The sequence below is a fragment of the Bombyx mori genome, chromosome 3 (genome assembly GCF_030269925.1).
Source record: "Bombyx mori chromosome 3, ASM3026992v2".
In the NCBI taxonomy this organism is placed as follows: Eukaryota; Metazoa; Arthropoda; class Insecta; order Lepidoptera; family Bombycidae; genus Bombyx; species Bombyx mori.
In genome coordinates this window covers 3777649-3798759 of record NC_085109.1, presented here as the reverse complement: position 1 = coordinate 3798759, position 21111 = coordinate 3777649, and the positions used below count along the sequence as shown (strand labels likewise).

At 36.6% G+C, this 21111-nt stretch overlaps 1 protein-coding gene across 6 annotated transcripts in view; it reads left to right on the top strand.

The window, feature by feature from the left end:
• LOC101742157 (kinesin-like protein unc-104) overlaps window positions 1-21111 on the top strand; it is a 102423-nt gene that overhangs the window by 13228 nt on the left and 68084 nt on the right. For all 6 annotated transcript variants that reach the window (XM_062675115.1, XM_062675110.1, XM_062675116.1 and 3 more), the window contains exon 2: window positions 4549-4579. The gene's annotated coding sequence lies outside the window, so the exon portion shown is untranslated. The remainder of the gene's footprint in view (window positions 1-4548; window positions 4580-21111) is intronic.

The window sequence follows — 21111 nt, the reverse complement described above, 5'->3', positions numbered from 1 at the left end:
CGTCAAATACATGGTATGTAGTGTGTGTAATGTTTTCTTTATTGATTTAATGTATCTTTTATGCATTATTTAAAAAAAATATTAGCATTGTGCTCTTCTTCTCTATATTCTCTATAAGTGTGGAAAATTTCATACTCCTCCGTCCGCGCAATTTTCGTAAAAAGGGATACAAAGTTTTTGCTTCACGTATTAATATATAGATAATAATTGAAACATTTTGTTTTATGTGTTCACGGGTTCATTGATTCGAATTTATTAGTACATATGTATATCTATTACTATCTTTTATAATGTCTTCTCAATGTTTGGTTATATGCCGTATATCGGTATGTTAGTAATGTTGGCGATAGTAAAAAAGCTTTTGCTAAAGCTTTTGCTTTTTTTCTGCTCTGCATGAACAACGATTATTTTTATGTAATTTCTCTTATAAAAAGTTTTGCCTCAGTAATTTCTTCAGACGCGTATTATCCAATTTCCATTACTTTTACCTCGCCTAATATTCAACGTACGTCGCCTTCTCTTAAAAACTTTACCGGACGTGCGGTTCTCTTTTCGTATTTATTATCGCAGAGACTCAATTTAGGCGATTTTCTCGCGTATTCCGTTCGTTATAAGGCTCGTTTTGGTGTTACTGGTTACGTTTAGAACTTGAGTTGTCGTTTCGGGAGCTTACTGAGGTCGCGTTATTAGTGTCTTGTCCTTCTTTATTGGAATATACGAGGGGATCGATGCTGAGCCTAATGTTGGATGGTGCGAGTGAACAATGTTTGTACGTCAGCGGTTTTAAGGAATTAATGTTCGTTCGTGAATCGGACCGGAGTTTGGTATCTACGTTATGTGGAAATAGATTTCTGTGTACGAAGATTTATATGCTTAACTCAGATCAGAGATTTTCAAAAATCAAACCCGCAAAATTATAATTTGCGTAATTATTGGTGGTAGGACCTCTTGTGAGTCCGCGCGGGTGGGTACCACCGCCCTGCCTATTTCTGCCGTGAAGCAGTAATGCGTTTCGGTTTGAAGGGTGGGGCAGCCGTTGTAACTATACTTGAGACCTTAGAACTTATACCTCAAGGTGAGTGGCGCATTTGCGTTGTAGATGTTTATGGGTTCCAGTAACCACTTAACACCAGGTGGGCTGTGAGCTCGTCCAGCTATCTAAGCAAAAAAAAAAAGTGGTTACCGGAGACCATACATATGACTAACGTAAATGCCGCCATCCGCCATGCGACATTAGTTAAGTCTCAGTTTTTGCAGTACGATTGTAAGATATGATATAACACAAACGATTTTAGTATTTGGTTCTGGTAAAATAACAGGTAATTTGCCATATCCTTTAAGCCTTTAAGGCAAAACAGGCGACTTTTGCCTATAAAATTTCGGTGGTCTCTGTGCGAATGTGTAGTTTTACTGTCAGTGAAAATCATTCGCATCAAGATCCTTAATAGGTTAATATCTACGAATAACGAAACTAGCTTTATTATTCGTAGGTTAATATATATTTGTCTTATATATTTGCACTGTAAGTAAAAATATATTAAGGGATGAAAAGCTATATAGTTTAAACGAGATTTTTTTTAATTTTCAAGTAGTCAGTTAAACTTTAAAATTTGGAAAAAATATATTAACAAAAAAAATTTTTTTAGGTAGTTCAATGGTAAACTTAATTGTAGTTTGATTAAAAACATCAAAACTGTTAATGCTAATACCAAATAAAACAGACCTTTAATTTGGCGTATTAAGAATAATGTCGTTTAAACCGTTCATTCATTCATTCAGCCTTTCATTCTTCGAATATAATTATGTTTCATAGTACCTTTTCAGGATTTTGGGAGACTTTAGATTTTTTAAATGAACTTGTACGCTAACATAGGTAGTTTTCCAATTACAGAGCATAATGCGACTCAGTGACGCACAATGCCGAATTATGCTAAAGCTTAATTGGAACGTGAATTAGTTTTCAAATGCATCAGCATAGTGCGCTAAGTTAGCACAGTTTTAATTAACATTGATTATTTCTAAGAAACTACGACGAAACGAAAGCCTTACAATTTTTTTCAACATTAAATAATATTACTAACGATAATATAAACAAAATTTCGATCAATGCCAAATTAAAGAAAAAACACTTGTCAATTTTCTGTCACTGAGTCGGTATCGATTGCGAGTATCACGCGAGAGCAGTACTTTTGAGAGTGCTCGATTGTGCGAAGCGTTGCTGTAGTTGGAACATTCAACGTTGAGCATTATGCCGCATAATGCGTTCTAGTGCTGTAACTGGAAAACTACCATAAACTATACGATTAACGCAATTAACGTTACGTTTGTCTACGCTTTTTTCATTTAACAAACGAAAAATATAATAACGGCTTCCATTAAAGTTGTATACTATTACGTAACATGACATGTACAGTAAATAAATATGTAAGTACACAAGTTATAAAACTCAACACGCTCGCTGCATTATAGCTTATTTATTTCCTTATTCCGTCTTAAGATCACGTACAACGAGCTGTAAAGCGGATATGGCCGGTACAACAGCACGTACCGGCTGCTCTTAACGTGCTGAGCTCGCCCTGAAAAAACGTTACATTGTTGCCGTTTATTTATCTACCGAGCTATTCAGTTTTAAAATTTTATTTATGAAATTGAAGTTTTAAATTTAAGTTAATCATGTGGGGAAGCATTGTGCATCGAGTGGTCAACGTTGTAAATTAGACGCGACTTTAGCAATGAAGAGACCGACTCAGAAGTAGCCTAAGTTCTAGACTTGCGCCTGGCATCGCTGATGTCCTACTTTCTCTTGTTGATAAAGAAAAAATCACAGAAATCCCTTTCGAAGTACTTTTCTTATTTTGGCAATTTCAAAGTTAATGAGCAGATAACTCATAAATAAAAGTGTAACATTATCTGACATAGAATGATACAATAATTGCATTATTGCAGTTTTGTTTTTAAATTCAACGTTTCTGAAGCAGTAATGCGCTCAGATTTGAACGTGTTTAATACGCTTTTATTAGCTTCAGACGTATGTATGTTAGTATGTAACGGAATCTTTGAACATTATTTTGACCCCCTTCAAAACATGCATGGTATCAGTAGTTATAAATATTTTATGAACAGATATGAGTAGAAGGGTTATTTTGATAATATAAACGATTTACCTAGTTTTATTGAGTCCCGACACGAGGTCGTATTATTCGCAGATGATACATCTTTATTATTTAAAATTAAACGACAATTACAAGTCTATGACGAAGTGAATGATGCGATTTCGTGTGTGGTTCATTGGTTCCGTATCAATAACCTATTATTGAATAGTAAGAAAACTAAATGTATTAAATTTACTTTAAAATGTATTAAACCATCTTTAAATGTGAGACAAGTGGATAGTGATGTAATTGTTTCTGAGGAATCATTGGAGCTTGTTGAGTCAACCGTATTGCTTGGTATAACAGTGGACTCCAAACTGCAATGGGGACCTCATATTCATAAATTGGCGAGTAAGCTCAGCTCTGCAGCATACGCAGTAAAAAAAATTAGAATGTTAACAAACGCGGACACGGCTCGTTTAGTTTACTTTAGTTACTTCCACAGTGTCATGTCCTATGGCATTTTGCTATGGGGCAATGCGGCCGATGTGGAAGAGGTAAAATTTTTAATGCAGAAAAGAGCTATACGTGCTATTTATAACATGCACTCAAGGGAATCCCTGAGGGAGAAATTTAAAGAAATTAAAGTTCTCACTATGCCATCCCAGTACATTTTTGAAAATTTGATGTATGTTCGTAAACATATTGAGGAGTTTCCTAAAAAGTCGGACATACATAATAGAAATACTAGGAACAAACACAAGCTTGTTGTGCCGATGAGTAGGTTACATAAGATACGAAATTCATTCGGGTGTTTGTCTGTGCGCCTGTACAACAAAATCCCACAAGATGTTCAGAACCTACATATACATAGGTTTAAGAAAACTGTTAAAGAACATCTGTGCAATAAAGCTTACTATAAAGTCAATGATTATCTAGAAGATTGCACAAAGTGGGAATGAGTTGCTCGCTCCGGGCATTTCAATATTGTAGTAATTGTTACGTTATAATACTCATTGTAAAAAACTCATATTTAAAAAAAAAAATGTAATATTAAAAAATTAATAAATAATAATTTATAAAAAAAAAAAAAAAAAAACATGCCCGCTGAGTTTCTTGCCAATTCTTCTCAGGACGGAGGCTAGTTCTTGTGAATTGGCGGTAGTTCTTTTGACGTTCAACAAGTATGTACTTTCATTTATGTCGAATAAAATTTTTTTGATTTGATTTGATTTGATTTGAATATCCTGAAAAGACGCCCACGCTTTTTTTACAATAAAATCAATTTTTCTATTTTTAATTCAAATTATTAAAATTTATTTTCCATTATTTTGTTGTATTTTCTATATAAGCGTATTTTTTTAGTTATTTTAAACTATTATTTATTAAAGTTTTACTTTATCGTTGCGCTGAATATGAGCTCAGTTTACCAAAGCACCTTTATCTTTTGTTACAGATGGTGGCAAGTGTAATATAGCGTTTTTCAGGTAAGTGGATTCTTAAGAAGATCTGAGTTGTCTCATAAATTATGATATTAATGCTACGACTGTAAGTGGCCATATATTTTAAAAGAGCTTTAAGTGTAGTTGTTGCACCGACACATTTAGTCCTAAGGATGAATTGTGGGAATAAATAGTGTATTGCGTAGAGTCGCTACTGGTGGTAGGACCTCTTCTGAGTCCGCACGGGTAGGTGCCAGCCTATTTCAGCCGTGAGGCAGTAATGCGTTTCGGTTTGAAGGGTGGGGCAGCCGTTGTAACTATACGGATACCTTAGAACTCATATCTGAAGGTGGGTGGCGGCATTACGTTGTAGATGTCTGTGGGCTCCGATAACCACTTAACATCAGGTTCAGGTATCGAAGAAAAAAAAAAAAAACGAGCCGTAAATACATTTATCACAGGTCATATAATTATCATAAAAAAATTCATTTGGTACGTATGTACCTATATATTTTTATATTTAATATTTTTTTTATTTCTACATCTTAATTATTAAGCTAATTATGAATCCTAATGACAAACCAGGGAAACATATATTAAAAAGGCCAGATTAAAATGACCTCATCGAATTTAATTTATCTACCGTCACGGTCTCACGGATAAATGGGCAATCACGCATTTTCATACCCACTAATTGAATTCTTGTTACGTAGTAAAAAGGACGACACCTTTAGGGATTATTTTGGATTGATTAATTTCCTTCATTACTAAATTTTACCAGTTCGAGGATCCGAAAAAAAATTATCACAAAGTTCGGCATTATATTGTTGTAAATCCATTTTTTTCTTTGTTGATGTACAGCATATAAGCTCACGCCCTATTTACTGTTATACGATTTTCGGAGCTTATTAGAACTACAATATATACACGACTGTAGTTATTTGTCTCAATTGAATTGTATTAATGGTTTCAGCCTTCAGACCTCAATGTATATTTGCTGCGAGGCAAAAACAAGTAAGACAGTGGTAACAATGCTTGCTCAACAACCCTGCTTACCATCAGTACTACTGTATACAAGTATTTAAGTGAAGGGATATTTGAAGCTTTCGGTAGGCAACGGCTTGGCTCTGCCCCTGCTGAAGTCCATGGGCGCGGTAACTACTCACCATCAGGTGGGCCGTATGCTCGTCTGCCTACACGGGCAATAAAAAAATCTGAGTAGGAAAATAATCTTAGAATATTACTGTTACGGACGTTCATCCTTTTTGAGTTTATTCATTCGCCTTTACTACCATTAGTATTGTAGTTAGTATAGTAAAATAATATTTCGTCTACAAAATGGAATTGATTCGATATTCTTTGTCTTGCAAACTTTTCCATATAAATAGGTCTGTCTGTTTTCTTTTCAATTATTATTAACCTTTAATCTATATATAAATTCATATATAAATGAATTGCTGTTCGTTAGTCTCACTAAAACTCGAGAACGGCTGGACCGATTTGGCTAATTTTGGTCTTGAATTATTTGTGGAAGTTCAGTGAAGGTTTAAAAGGTAGATAAATATGAAAATGCTCGAATTAAATAAAAATACCAATTTTGTTTTGATATGTCCCCCGTCGGACGGATTTCTTTTGTTTGTTTTAAGTTTATTTTATACAAAAGCTTAGTTCTTTTATTTATCGATTGAGGCACCACGAAGTCTGCCGGGTCAGCTAGTATTTTAATTTTTAATCTCTTTAAGTAACAAAAATTACACGTCACCAATCTCTGTGTTAATATTTTTTTGTGATTTCGTGATGGTCGAGTCTCGCCGTGAGCGGTCCAAGCGTGCGCCGTAATATGGTTGTGTTTTATGTGTCTTCTCTGTAGGAAGCGTCTAAGTGCGTCTGACGGAATCGACGAGACGAAATAACTTGAATACATTTTTCGTGGTAACACGTACTAAAGTTTTTTGAAATCATTTGTAATTTTCGAACTTTTACAAAATTTATGTCTGTCTAAATCTTTATATCGAATGAAAATCATTTAAATTGACAAGTTCTATCGTACCTTCCCAATCTATTTTCGATGCCTTTAGGTACTTCAAGCACCGGTCACTGTTTTGGTCGAAGTCTATCGTATCATCGTTGAGACACAATTTCTGAGTTGGTCGTGATCTGATCCAGTGCTAGATTAATCGAAGCACTGCTCGTTCAAGGGCTAGTGACTTGAAGTTCCCCAATCTTGAGGTTGATCCCCGTGAGCCCACTTGGCAATCCGCACGTAATTGGTATACCCTAGAGTCTAGGGCCTAGACTATCACCGATTAGGTAGCACTAATAGCAAGCCTAACTAAAATTCAAATGAAGTATTATTGATTGATTTCTTTATCATCTTTATCATAAACCTGGTTGATATATATTAAGCCAAGCTTATAAAATTATTGAATTTTCACGGGACTTGATACATGTCCAAATTTTCATTGTCCAACCCCTTGAAGTTGGTGAAATTAAGTTCTATGGATTCCGATATAAGTTAAGCTAATAAAAGTGTCTTAACAGATATAATCGTTAATATACAACATATTATTATATACACCAACAAAATAATAGAAGACCGTGTTCTAAAAATACCCCAAACCTTTCCACCGTTGACAGGTCTGGTAATATTAATAGAAACATTAAAACGAGATGTGTGACGTAAATATAAATCCTCAGAGGGCAGGTCGATTCGAATTCATAGCCGATGTAAATAAACAAACGTAGGCGCTTCCAGACTTGGTTTTCGTCCTGTAATCCATGCGTCACAGGCGCGACAACTGGGCGCCGAACGTCTCATACAACTTATTGTTTATGCCTGGACGCACTATGTGGGATGATGCATTAATTATTGATAATTTTGATATACGACCTTCACCTTGAAATTAGCGTGGGCAGGGAAGGTCTCGTGAAACTCGAGGATAAAACAACACCATTGAGGATTATAATACATGTCAATCATGTTTTTTCATGCCTTGCTCTTGTTTTACTGAATCATTTACTTTTGAAGCTGAAACATTTTAGTGTGAAATTACGACTCGTATTAAGGTTAGGTGCCAAATAGTACCGCTATTCAAATGAGTGGTTGAAGGTTTCAATGGCGCTGTTAATAAACGGCCAGCCGAAGCTCCGGTAGTAAATGTTTTTTTTATTTTTTTTATTGCTTAGGTGGGTGAACGAGCTCACGGCCCACCTGGTGTTAAGTGATTACCGGAGCCCATAGACATCCACAACGTAAATGCCGCCATCTACCTTGAGATATAAGTTCCAAGGTCTCAGTATAGTTACAACGGCTGCCCCACCTTTCCTGCTTATTTCTGCCGTGAAGCAGTAACGCGTTTCGGTTTGAAGGGTGGGGCAGCCGTTGTAACTATACTTGAGACCTTAGAACTTATATCTCAAGGTGGGTGGCGCATTTACGTCGTAAATGTCTATGGGCTCCAGTAACCACTTAACACCAGGTGGGCTGTGAGCTCGTCCACTGATCTAGCAATAAAAAAATAAAAAAAACCCATAACCGTCACCCTGTTGACACAATACAACTAAGCTCTTTTTCTGGCTAAAGTTTTTAAGGTCCTAAATGATCAGTAGTAAATTTAGTTAGTCGCGATAATAAAACAGAGTATCTTCATGAATAGTCTTGCTCATTCTCATTGTGAAATAGTTCAAGGCTGGGCCAGTAATCTCACAAACGTTTCTAGACAGCGCAACTAACTGTTTAATGACACTTCTGGTGAGAATCCTTGCTCATTATACTTGACACACTTCAAAACGTTCAGCATCTTTTGTTTTTTATTTATCTTACGTTTACGAATACATTACAATTTTATTTTACATCTCATCTGTGATCTTTTTTTTTTATTGCGCTTGTAGGCAGACGAGCATACGGCCTACATGATGGTGAGTGGTTACCGTCGCCCATGGACTCCAGCAATGCCAGGGGCAGAGCCAAGCCGCTGCCTACCGCTTAATACTCTCCACAAGCCTCGTTTGAAGAAGGATATGTTATAGCGCTCGGGAAACACCGTGGAGGGGAGCTCATTCCATAGCCGGATGGTACGCGGCAAAAAAGATCTCTGGAAACGCACTGTGGATGACCGCAGTGGCTCCAGGTAGTATGGATGAACTCTACTCCGGTGGCGGGAGGTGCGATGGTAAAAACGAGATGCCGGTATCATCTCGAACAATTCCTCAGAGAACTCCCCATGGAACATGCGGTACAAAATACAGAGGGAACCGAAGTGAGACCACGAAAATTAAATGAACAGAGACGACTGAATTTATAACCGGAAAGGTATTGCACGCTATTGAAGTCCCTTCGAATACTAACGTTGTTTAAATTGTAAATTTCACTACCCTATAACCGGACCAAATTAAATTACCATATTTGGATACCTTCTGTGCGCCATGTTGAGGTAGGTTAACAACCCACGAATGCCCTACTGTACCCTTTGTAGAAATACAAAAACATCCGCGATCGATACACAAAACAGTACCACAATTGCGTGCCTTAACTCTAAAAGGGTGGAAATAGTGAATGTTTCATTTTGCAAAATGGCCGACTCAACGGCGCCTTTTGTAAAACGTTCGTTAGTTGTATGAATGGAAAACTTGACTATAAAGTCTGTGATACTGGCTCAGTTTTCAAAATATTTGATTATAAATGACTAGATTTATTCGAGCAATTCGACTGAAACTTTTTTTGGATGCATTGTTTATCTACGTAGTAAAAATTTCCGAAACATTATTCAATTAAAACATACATATATCATATATGTAATTAGATGAAAAATAATCTTAATCAACTTATCTACCTATGGATAATGAGTTTGTAATAATAATGTTAAATCAGAATGTAAACTGACCAGATTCATGAGTATTAGACGTCTATAGAATCATTATCCTCAACGTGGCTTAGTAAACACCTACTGCCTTACTGGTGATACATATTTTCTGGTACCTGTAACACAAGTTCTTTACGAACTTACCACGGGACCAGTTAACGTGGCGTGATTGTTAGTAAATATTTATTTATTAATTATTTATTATTATTATTATATTATACAAAAGGTACAATAACATCCAGATTGCTTATACTGCAAATTGAAGTGCATGTTACCCAATTGCGTTGTCCCTTAATCACGTTATTCACGTTGTAAAGGAATATGTATTCTTCTAATGACTAGTCTTTACTAATCATTTGGTTAAGGGTCTAGAGTAAACTTTCAACAACCGGGTGAAAACCGCCCGTATTTATCAAATAGTTAATATTTTACATTAAAATTTGCATACTAATTAAATACCTCAACGTAAATTGTGTCCTATTTTATGGCATATTTTCATTTACTCATTGTACCTAACTCGAATAAAACTGAAACGAATTTGATGAAGTTCAATATGAAAATTGTTTGAGCCCAATAGCAAAGCAGTAAAATTGAGTTAGTTATAAGACGCAGAATTTTTCTTTCTTATATAAATATTTTTTTGAATTCCTAATTCTTAGTATAAAATTGATTTTATTACTTACTATTTAATGATATACTAACTCAACGAGGCAGGCTTAGATTAATAAGAAATGCAGTAAAATATCCTGTTGATTGCTGGAGAACTCCAGTCTTATTTATTGTTACCCTAATGCTTCTATAGCATTCCATTCGACGAATAGTTTCTTTAATAATTAATAGGACTGGAACGCGTTACCCAAATATTCGCATACAGCTCTAGTTTTGGACAGGGTAATAATAACATTAAGATACGGGTGTGCGGCTACGACCGTCTCGAATATCTAATACCGTCGATTGGGGGGAATAGGTGTTGTGGGTAGAATAGGGACAAATCTGGGTTGTCACAATGTGCTTTTGTAAGATTTAAATTTGTTGAATCGAAAAGGGTTTATTTACACAGTGTTTATGAATATGAACTAGTTTGATTTAGTCATCAGAGTTTTGTAACTGATTAAAGACATTGAAAAGTTACCTACCTAACAACTAAATAGTGCCAACCCTATCGAAAAACTCTATTATCCCCGTATGCGACCCGATTCACCCCAAAAGCTAAGGTGAATCAGGTCAAGTTAGTTTTTTTAAGTTTTTGTGTATATTTTTCAATGAACTGTATATAATAATGCATCGTATATGCAAATTTAAACATTAATATTAATATATATACAGTACATACACCAAACCAACATTGTATAAAAAAAGTTGTAAAATTTTTGTCTGTCTGTCTGTTTGTTCCGGCTAATCTCTGGAACTGCTGGACCGATCTTGACGGGACTTTCACTGTTAGGTAGCTGATGATATAAGGAGTAACTGCTTCGCCCCGCGGCTTCACCCACGGTACCATCGGTAACATCACAGGACTCAGCTAGTATTACATAAAATAGGGAAGTAAAAATAAACTTTTCCTTCATATGAGTCGACTATTATCAAAGCCGGCAATGTGACTTTTGGACAATTATTGGTAAATCAGAAAAACGAATTATTGACTTTGTATTCCATTGGCAGTCACAAAACTCTTCTGAACGACATCTTAGATAAATAACAGGTTAAGTATTAACCTTTATTTAATGCAGGTTTTGAACCGTATTCTTTGAAGGAGACGATTATATTGAAATTAATCTGTATTGACATATCAATAACATTTTTTTGTCAAAATGCACAGATTACCACCTTTGATAATAGACGACTCATATAATCTTCATTTAAATACACACATAAAGTACTCCATCTGTATGTCAATTACTCTTCAGGTAAAAGCCATAACACATAATTATTCTCACGACCTACTTAAATTGGATCCACTACCATGAACCTCCATTTACATCTCTTGAACCCCTTTTTTCGATTGGCGTGGACACTCTGCGCGTCATAATGGACCCGTGGGGTTTGATATAGACCACTTTGGGTATCACCGGTTTAATACAGGCGATTAATGTATTCACAGAAAATATAGTAGGATGTTCTGAGTAAGCGTCGTTGCGTGTTCGGAATACGCGGGGGACGTGTGCGTTATATCGAATTTATCGGCGATCTGAGGTTATTTGTACCTGCTTGTCTTCTAGTTCTGGTCTCTTTATGTGGGCTATCGACTTGTTTATTTGACTGTCGGTCAACAATGCGATCTATATCGATAAACATTGTTACATTGAATTGTTTTTATTGATTTAAGCTAGCTGTGTGAAGTTTCAATTGTTCATCCTCACCTGGTGGTAGGACCTCTTGTGAGTCCGCGCGGATAGGTACCACCACCCTGCCTATTTCTGCCGTGAAGCAGTAATGCGTTTCGGTTTGAAGGGCGGGGCAGCCGTTGTAACTATACTTAAGACCTTAGAACTTATTCTCAAGGTGGGTGGCGTTTGCGTTGTGGATGTCTATGGGCTCCAGTAACCACTTAACACCAGGTGGGCTGTGAGCTCGTCCACCCATCTAAGCAAAAAAAAAAAAAACTTGGCAAAGTTGACAAACGTTTGCCGGGTCAGCTATAATTATAGTTACAGCTATAGCTTATAGTTTATTTTAAATTTGAATGCTATCTAAACTTGTTAAAAGTGATGACGAGGCTTTGAAATTTTATCTATATACATATTAATACGGGAAGCAAAAACTTTGTACCCCTTTTTACGAAAATTGCGCGGACGGAGGAGTATGAAATTTCCCATACTTATAGAGAATATAGAGAAGGCGTGCACAATGTTAATATTTTTTTTAATTATACACAAGGATTACATTAAATCAATAAATAAAAACATTACACACACTACCATGTATTTGACACACACACGCATGCATACTATTTGTTTATTGTCTTACTTTTCTTATTGCTGAATTGAGAATAGATGAAGTTAATATTGTGTGTCTTTATTAATATTTGTCTGAAGTGCAGTCTTGGTGAAATCTGTGATTATAGAAGTATAATAGTCTTTGACAATAGCACCATAATAGTGTACGCGTACAAACTTATATTTTCAATTAATTATAGTCGAATTTCGACTAACGGGGGACCACTAGTAATTATAGACACAAAAAAATGAGTATAAAAATTGATATCCTCATGTGAAATACTATTGATGGAATGAATGCATAATACGAGCACATCAATCAACAACCCCGGCAAGAGGTAACACGTGACAGTAATACTTTACGCTTCAGTCTACTTCGATATGATAATGATACTGAATAAATAAATCTTCATCCATCATCATGTAATAAGCCCCATTGTTGTTATTTTATTTGGAATCCAAATATGTCGGAGTGTTTTAGTAAACTTTATTCCATTAAATCTTTTACCGAGACCATGTTTGACCTGTTTTTTTCAATTAGAGGACTAGATCTATTTGATTGTTTCGCGGCAGAAATATACTGATCACAAATGAGAGATAGGGAAGCGGTAGGGAGATATTGTGTTGCAAGAGATACTGTGCAGGATCCGAGATACTGTTTCTTCTGATTGATAGCTATGCAGGCTGCTATTATTAAGATCTTCAACTTATAGAAATCGACAGCAGATATTATTCAAATTAGATACTTATTCACTTAAAATGTGAAAGAATGTATTTAGTAATAAATTTCACAAAGGCAAAAAGGCACTTCACTAGAAAACGCATCGATACGAACACATTGCAATAGGATAATAATCGATTCCAACGCTAAAAGTAGGTCAGCTCGACAGTAATTGACGCTTGTGCTTCACTATTTATTTAACTTGTTGTTCATAGTGGAATACAATGGATATAGGGACTAGTGACTTTAGTGTCCTTATTTTCGCCAGGTGAGGAGTTTACGGGTAAGACGTATGAATTCTTCTCCTTTGACGAGTTGTACAATGGTAAAGAGGAGTTGATTAAGTCATGTCTAAATATTCATCAGAGTAGCAACTGATATGCATTTGTAGTGCCCACTCTCTCATTAAAATAAAGCATTTTTACACTTTAATACTAGTTGACGTACGACAGTCGATATTCTTAATTTAAAACACGTCATTACGGATCCTCCCGATCCATCAACGGTGCTTTTAGGTACCACAAGCACCAATCACCGTCCTCGTCGAACCCGTCGCTTGCGACGAAGGGCTTGACGAGCGAATTAACCCATAGAAACAGTCCACTGAGTTTCTCGACGGATCTTTTCAGTGGGTTGAGTTTCCGATCCGGTGGTAAATTCTGCGAAGCACTGCTCTTGCTAGGGCCAGTGTTAGCAACACTCCGGTTTGAGCCCCATGACCTCACCTACACGTTAGGGCGAAACTGAAATAGCCTCTCAAGGCTATCAGCATAGGTAGGAAAATAATAATAATAATTTAATATTGAACTCGTTGTGGCCAAAAGAATAAGTCGCCCGGTGTACTCGTATTGAGCGAGGCGACTATGCCGTTGTTCAAATATCGCAGGAACCAATTATGGAATGAAATAAGTACTTAACACATGTTCGTGAATTACTTCCACGATGGAGGAATAACATCGTGTAATTAAAAAAATCAAGCCGGTAAAAATTGTAATCTGTTTAACAAGTAAATAATTGAAATATAGACCTCAAGTCTGAAGGTGGCTTGCCGCATTCAAGTTGTGATTCCTATGGGCTATCCCCGTAACTACTTAATACACAGTGAGCCGTGAGCTCGTTTACCCGTCTAAGGAATTAAAAATATTAAAATAAACCCACCAATGACGTCGGTTACTCAAGTGTCTCATGGGTGGAGACATTGACAGCAGTTGCTCATTAAAAAAGCATCGTGAAACCTGACTTTAGTAATCAGTAGAGTGTATCATGATGTGAATACCACCGTTCACATTCCAACCTCGTCCGAAGAAGGGGGCGGAATTCACACTGTGATATCTAAAGGTTAGGCTTTCAAATCCTTCGAAACAGAACGCACAGCTTTCAAGTCGCAGGGACGGTAGGCAGCGGCTTGGCTGTGCCTCTAGCATTTGATGTCCATATGGGAGACGGTAACCATTCTCCATCAGGTGGGTCGTCTGCCTAAAAAGGCAATAAATAAAGGTAGGATGGTGTCGACACGTGCTAGTTCGTTCACCACATGCCCTAAAATACTGGATATTTTCTCCCACAAAACCTCGAACGGAAACGGCCATAAATTTAAGGGCTACCTTTTATTCCGTAATTAAAATTCTAGCGAGATATTGGCCTTCGGTGGCGGTTTCGACGATGCGGGCGTTAAAATAAAATACAAAAGTCTGTCAGAACATTGATGTTTTCATTTAGGATAAGTCAATAAAGATAGCCTCAGCTACGTTGATTTAAATATTTTTTATTAACTTAAGTACACTATTGTAATCTATTAAATCACTTTTTCAACCTCTGCGGAACCCATTAACATGACAACTTGGATGTCGCTACCCACTTTTAGATATGAAGTCGAAGTTGTAATTGTTTTGTAAAGCGGCTATACCACCGTTCAAACCCGAACGCATGACTGCTCCACGGCAGATAGTATACGTAGGATTGTGGCTTCCACTTGTGAGAGCTTGCAATACAACAATCAATTTAAAAATAATTTTAATCTATCGCTAATCTCAGCCGTCAGTGCTATTTCTTGCATTCACACTGCAAGTATTACCTGATTTATAAGATTCTTTTTTTGTTAAATTTGTAAGTACTTACCAAATTACTAAGGAAAAATTTTAAAGTTCAAATGTTCGATAACATTCAAAAAATAAATTGTAAACGATAGAAGTCACTCATTCCTTTTCTTTCTGCAAAAGCCAATGAATAAGCAACGAATAAATCAATTTTTTTAAGGCTAAAGTAACCATAACGAATTACCTTTCTTTTGTTTGTGATTCTTTGAGTTTCATTCTTTAATAATACAGGTGTATGTAAGTAATCAAATTATTATTTCAACTCATCCATCCGTCACAAGAGTCAGACCAATCGGGATACTGTTTGTATTATGGCGCATGCGCGTCCGTGGGCGTCGCGTCTGGTCGATACGTCTTCACGACGTCACAAGCGTCGACCAATGGCGCCGAGCCGACGCTACTGGCACATCAATCGATGTGAACATTTCCTCACGTTTCTCCGCTTTTCTTTCGGATTGCAACTGACTCTATTGTGATTTCAATAGGGGCCGCCATTGGTAACTTTCATGGTCAGTCGAGTTGTTGATTTATTCCCTTCCATTTACATCTGGCTTTGAGTGAAGGTTGAACTAGTAGGATTACAGAAAATAACTAAATATATATGCATAAAGAAAATTTGTTTCTTATAGAGGTTCACTAAAATAAACATTAATGACAAAAAAAAATTGAATATTTTGGATGTCTTTATTGGGATGAAGAATAATAATGAACAGTATTTAAACTTAGTTTTCGTGGCACAAGAATGAATGTCTAGCTATTTAAATATTAACGAAATACCTAACAGCATATGTTATACAAAGGAATGTTATATCTCGTGATTTGTAAAGGTGCATAACAAAAGGTCTCACTCGAGGGCTTTTGAGTTCTTAATACCTGAGAGGTACATTGTCATGAAAAAATCTTTTTGCTGGCGGAAACATTAACTAAATGTAGTGAACCTTACAATAAAGCTTGTGTCGTCCGATAATCGTCACGGATACAAAAAGGGTTAAAATTAGGAGAGGACTATGTAAAGAGGACCGTGCTTAAGAAAGATATTCTGTCAGCAAAGATCGAAGGGCTTACACGTTATTCTTGATGCGATTAAATCGCGTTTATTGTGGCTCGCAAGGGCCAATATTATAGTAATGCTATAGCAATTCCGTTTGGTTATGTACTCTTGGTCATACTCAGGAGAGAGCTGACACACATCCCGAAGCAAGCCCTGTAGCGGACCCCCCAGTTACTGGAAGAGATGGATATAGCACGATAATATAGCACGACACGTTCGTTGTTGCTACAATAATGGCGACGACTCTTTGAACCCGTGAAATGATTCGACAGTTGTCCACTCTAGTTAAAAAGCGTTTTTTTAATCGAGGAATTTCAAGCAAAACGAGTCATTCTATGGTGTGCTCTGAAAATTCGTTCGAGATGATTGAACCCTCCATCTCCTTGTTAACACCATACCTACCGCCACCGCCATAATAAGTATTTTACGTAAAATGCTTTGTTTATTTCACATACCAGAAAATACCTTTAAAAACATTTAACGTTTGAAACTACAGAAGTTAAACAAAGCGACGATTACGCTTCAAGCCGGTACCTAACTCCTGTTTAATTGAATTTTAGTCAATTAAGAGTTCGTCTAAATGCTTCAAGCTTTTGCGTCAGTAAAAATACGTAGTAGGTACGGTCTGGTGTTTTCGTGAAACTTTTATTTCTTGAGCAGACAGTCGATTTCACTGTCTGCCTTGTGTTGAGTGCTTACTAGACCTTACAGACTTCAGAATGTGAACGTCGGCGCTCCTTTTAAGATGTCAAAGTTTCAGTTGAGTTGAATGAACGACGCCCCTTGTGAACACAAAAGCTCTACTAACAGCAATGCTTTAATGAATTGGATATTATTTACTAAATTATTGGTAGAAGACGAAAGTGTAATTTTAATTAGAATTAACTTACTTAGATTACTTTGGACTATAGACGTCACAATGTAAATTACCGCCCACATTTAAAGAGGTCGAGTTCTTCTAACCTTAGAATAATGGGTACGATAACGCTTTAGTTCAAATCGCAACGGATAATGCTTTTTCGACAGAAATAGCCAGACCTTGATAGCAACCTTGACTATTGCAGCGCTACATAACTCTTCGTTTTAGTTATAGAAAGGTCTTTCATGTGAGAAAGTCATGCAACTGTCGACGAATTAGCAAGTGGGTCTCGAAAAACTGAAAAAGATTGAGGGGGTTTGTTTCGCTTGACTTTCGAACGGAGCTGATCTAAGTCGAGTTTACAAGTCCACTCTTTTAAATAGACGAGCGTCTCCCAGATCTGCATGGATTTGAATAAAATTTATATAGGTCAGTTCATTTACTGTCCTGTGAAAATATGAAAATGACACATTTATTAATTTTTGTAATAATATAGTTACAGAAGATTAATGGTAAAGACGTGCTCTATCTGTCTAATCGGGGGATTGACCGCAGTCTAGTCTGTAAATCGGATTGCAGTCAGCATGCCATGGATAAGGACACAAGGATGATCCGTTACTAATAAAGCACTGACGAATGAAGTTATCGTCATGCGTTTTCTAATGTTCATGTGGCTAGTTCCGAAAAAAATAGTCCGTAATCTGGACTCATCGGGGTCTTGTGTTACGAACCGTCATATTTAAGGAATTTTCAAAATTATTTGAATTCTACTCAAGAAAATGCGTTCATCCGTGGCAATTGTCCTTCTCTCCAAGTGTTGCAGTTTTTGTGACCAAATGAGTCAACTGCCTGATATCGACTTGTGACTATACCGGCTGTCTTTCTGTTTCATTGTCATAATTTTATTGTGAACGACCTATTCAGAATGAATTCACATCGTCCCGCACGGCTTTTGTGTAGTTTAAGCACATTTTGTTAGGCCGACCTGAAAATGGTGGGATAAATGATTAGGTGTCCGCTGTCAACCCCAGGGAACTCACATTTGGATCATATCAGTTTGTATTTTAGTCCCTAGCATTCGGAGGTGAGGATTTACAAAAAAAAAAACCCTAGACAAAAAAACGTTCATGTAAATGTGAGCTTGACGTTATCTTGAATTTTTAAATCATCAAATGCTTAGAATAAAAACGTGGGTAATTCGCATGCGGTAGAATTGAAACTTTCAAAAGTATTCTATCTCATTTTTTCACAAGATAAATCGTCATCTTCCGTGTCGGTATCTTGATTACTGATGGTTGTTGTACAGTACGGTATGTTATGATATTAAACAATACTCGTATTTCACAGTTAATTTAATATTTTACGCGGAGGTTACATGTAGGAAAATTTTTACTTGTAGAACCAATAAAGATTTTGTAATTGGATTAATGTAATCTGAGATAGCGACTGCGTACCGGAAGACGTAGCGCGGGTAGGCCTCCTACAAGATGGACCGACGACATATTGAGGTTCGCGAGGATCCGCTGGATGCAAGCAGCGCAGGACCGATCTTTGTGGCGAGGCTTGGGGAGGCCTCTGTCACGCAGTAGACGTCTGTGGGCTGATAGAATAGAATAGAATCTGAGATGGAACGCATCGCTCATTCACCACGTGCCCTATTTCATTAAGATCAAAATCTAGAAAATGTCAGTACCTAGTCAACGGACTAAAAAAGTCTAAACTTTATTTTGTTACATCTGTTTACTTCAATATTCTCTATGAAAAAAACAATACATTGTCTTTTGTATTAAAACCAACAACTATTCTTATCGGGTCGTAACATTGTGTGACATGTATTTTGTTTCAGGTTTTCCCGTCTGAATACACGGTATCAAGTCCGCCCCTTTGATGGATTACACGGTTCTTTGTCGCTCAGACAGATCGACCACGAACCCTAGACAGAGCGTAGCCGATTAAATCTGCTGTGGAAATTCAAACCTTATTGCGTTGTACCGGACTTTGTTAATCTCGTTGGTACTTTGTACCGGTTCGGTTCTCGCTGCTACTGTTAGTTGTACAGGATAATGCTTTTTTCCTACCTTTTCGCTGGCAGCCTGAGGGTAATTTCAGTACACATAATACGACAATGCACTCACAATGGCTATAACTTGGGGTTATTGGGTCGATCGTTCTGTAACATAGTTCCGTACTCACGTTCAGTTTTATTGCGACCTAGATTTTGGTGTCATAACTATATAGTAATAAATACTAAAGGCATCGAGTATGACCGTACCTCTGATGTTCTCGATGCCTATGACTGATGGAAACAGCTTAGATGTGTATAATGCCCAACTTTAATGGGCAAGATGGCTAGTACTTCATTATTATCATCAGCATCATCTCAGCCTGTCACTGTCCGTTGTTAAACATAGGCTTCTCCAATTGTATAATGTTCTAAAACAATGCAATTATAATACAATTATTCCGAATACAATTAATTATAATGCAATACTTTTTTATTGTTACCTTTGTAGGCAGACGAGCATACGGCCCATCTGATGGTAAGTGGTCACCGTCGCTCATAGATGTCAGCAATACCAGGGGCAGAGCCAAGCCGCTGCCTACAAAGGCAATTATACCGGGACAAATATCCGATTGAATTACTAGTAATTAACAACATCTATTATAAAAATTTGGGGCTGTATTTTTGAAATGCTCATTAAAATATTTTCGTCTCGTCTATCGTAAGATTTCTTTTATTGTTTCCATTATTGTGCACATGTATTCCACACGTTAAATCGCAGGTGTGATGTGCAGAATTGTACGATTAAAATGCATGTTGCTTAACGTGATAGCTTTGTATTGTAATTATATCTGTGAAGGCTTATTTCTTTATTTTATTTTATTTTATTTATTGGGTACCAACATGTTATACATCAGCACAGAACATTACAGGTATCATATACATTGATTTCACACTAAATGCTAACACAATTACAGGTACCGACTGCATGCATAAAAAAAAGCGGTTCATTATATAAAAAACAAAAAAAAAAACAAAAAAAAAACAAAAAAACAAACAAAACAAACAAACAAAAAAACAAAAAAAGCAAAACAACAACAACAGTTCTTGTTGCGGATTAGCTGAGGTATTCACAGTTCACCTCGGATCGCTTGAGCCGTCACCGATCTTGAGGCATGTCAAAATCTCAATTGTATTGTGTAATGACTTGTTAGGTCGGTTATTATGTGCGGTCAGCATTGTTATCTTGTACAAATATTGAGTGGTCACCGTTGCTCATCGACGTAAGTAATGCCAGGTGCACAGACAGGCCGTTACTTTAAAAACTGTATATACCTAGATACAGTTGTGTTACGGAACCGCGGTTGGAACGGAGCTACTATTGTGAGATATCTTTTTGTGTTTCTATACAAAATAACAAAGCGAATCACGAAATGTGAATAAATGCGAATAAAGTAGATTTTTCAAATATATTTTACTGAAAGAAATATATCAGCATTTAATTATTTATTAGATACTAGCTGACCCGGCAGACTTCGTAGTGCCTCAATCGATAAATAAAAGACCTAAACTTTTGTATAAAATAAACTTAAAACAAACAAAAGAAATCCATCCGTCTGACGGGGGACACATCAAAGGAAAAACAAAATTAAAATGGTTCCGGAGCAATTTATTTTTATATATATATAGGTAAATATATTTTTAAAGCAATCATGTTGAATCGATAGAAAAAAAATTCAGTTGACTAAGTTCACTAAGTAATCGGGAAGTGCCACAAAAATCACTGCAAGAAGATGTCGGTTTTTTGTGTCGATTTTCAATGTTTCACTGTTTTCTGTCTAGGACCGCAGTCCGCCAACAAAACGTCCGATAAGAAACTCCATTCCGTTTACTAGGGCTTTAACACTTTGCTACAAAAAATCCCACTGGAATAACCCCTTAGGCTACCGGCGAATATGTAGGAAAAAAAAAAACAATAAATACGTCCACTATTTTTCATTTAGTGGTTTGATGGATCAAATACCATACGATTCACTCAATCCCGAGTGAA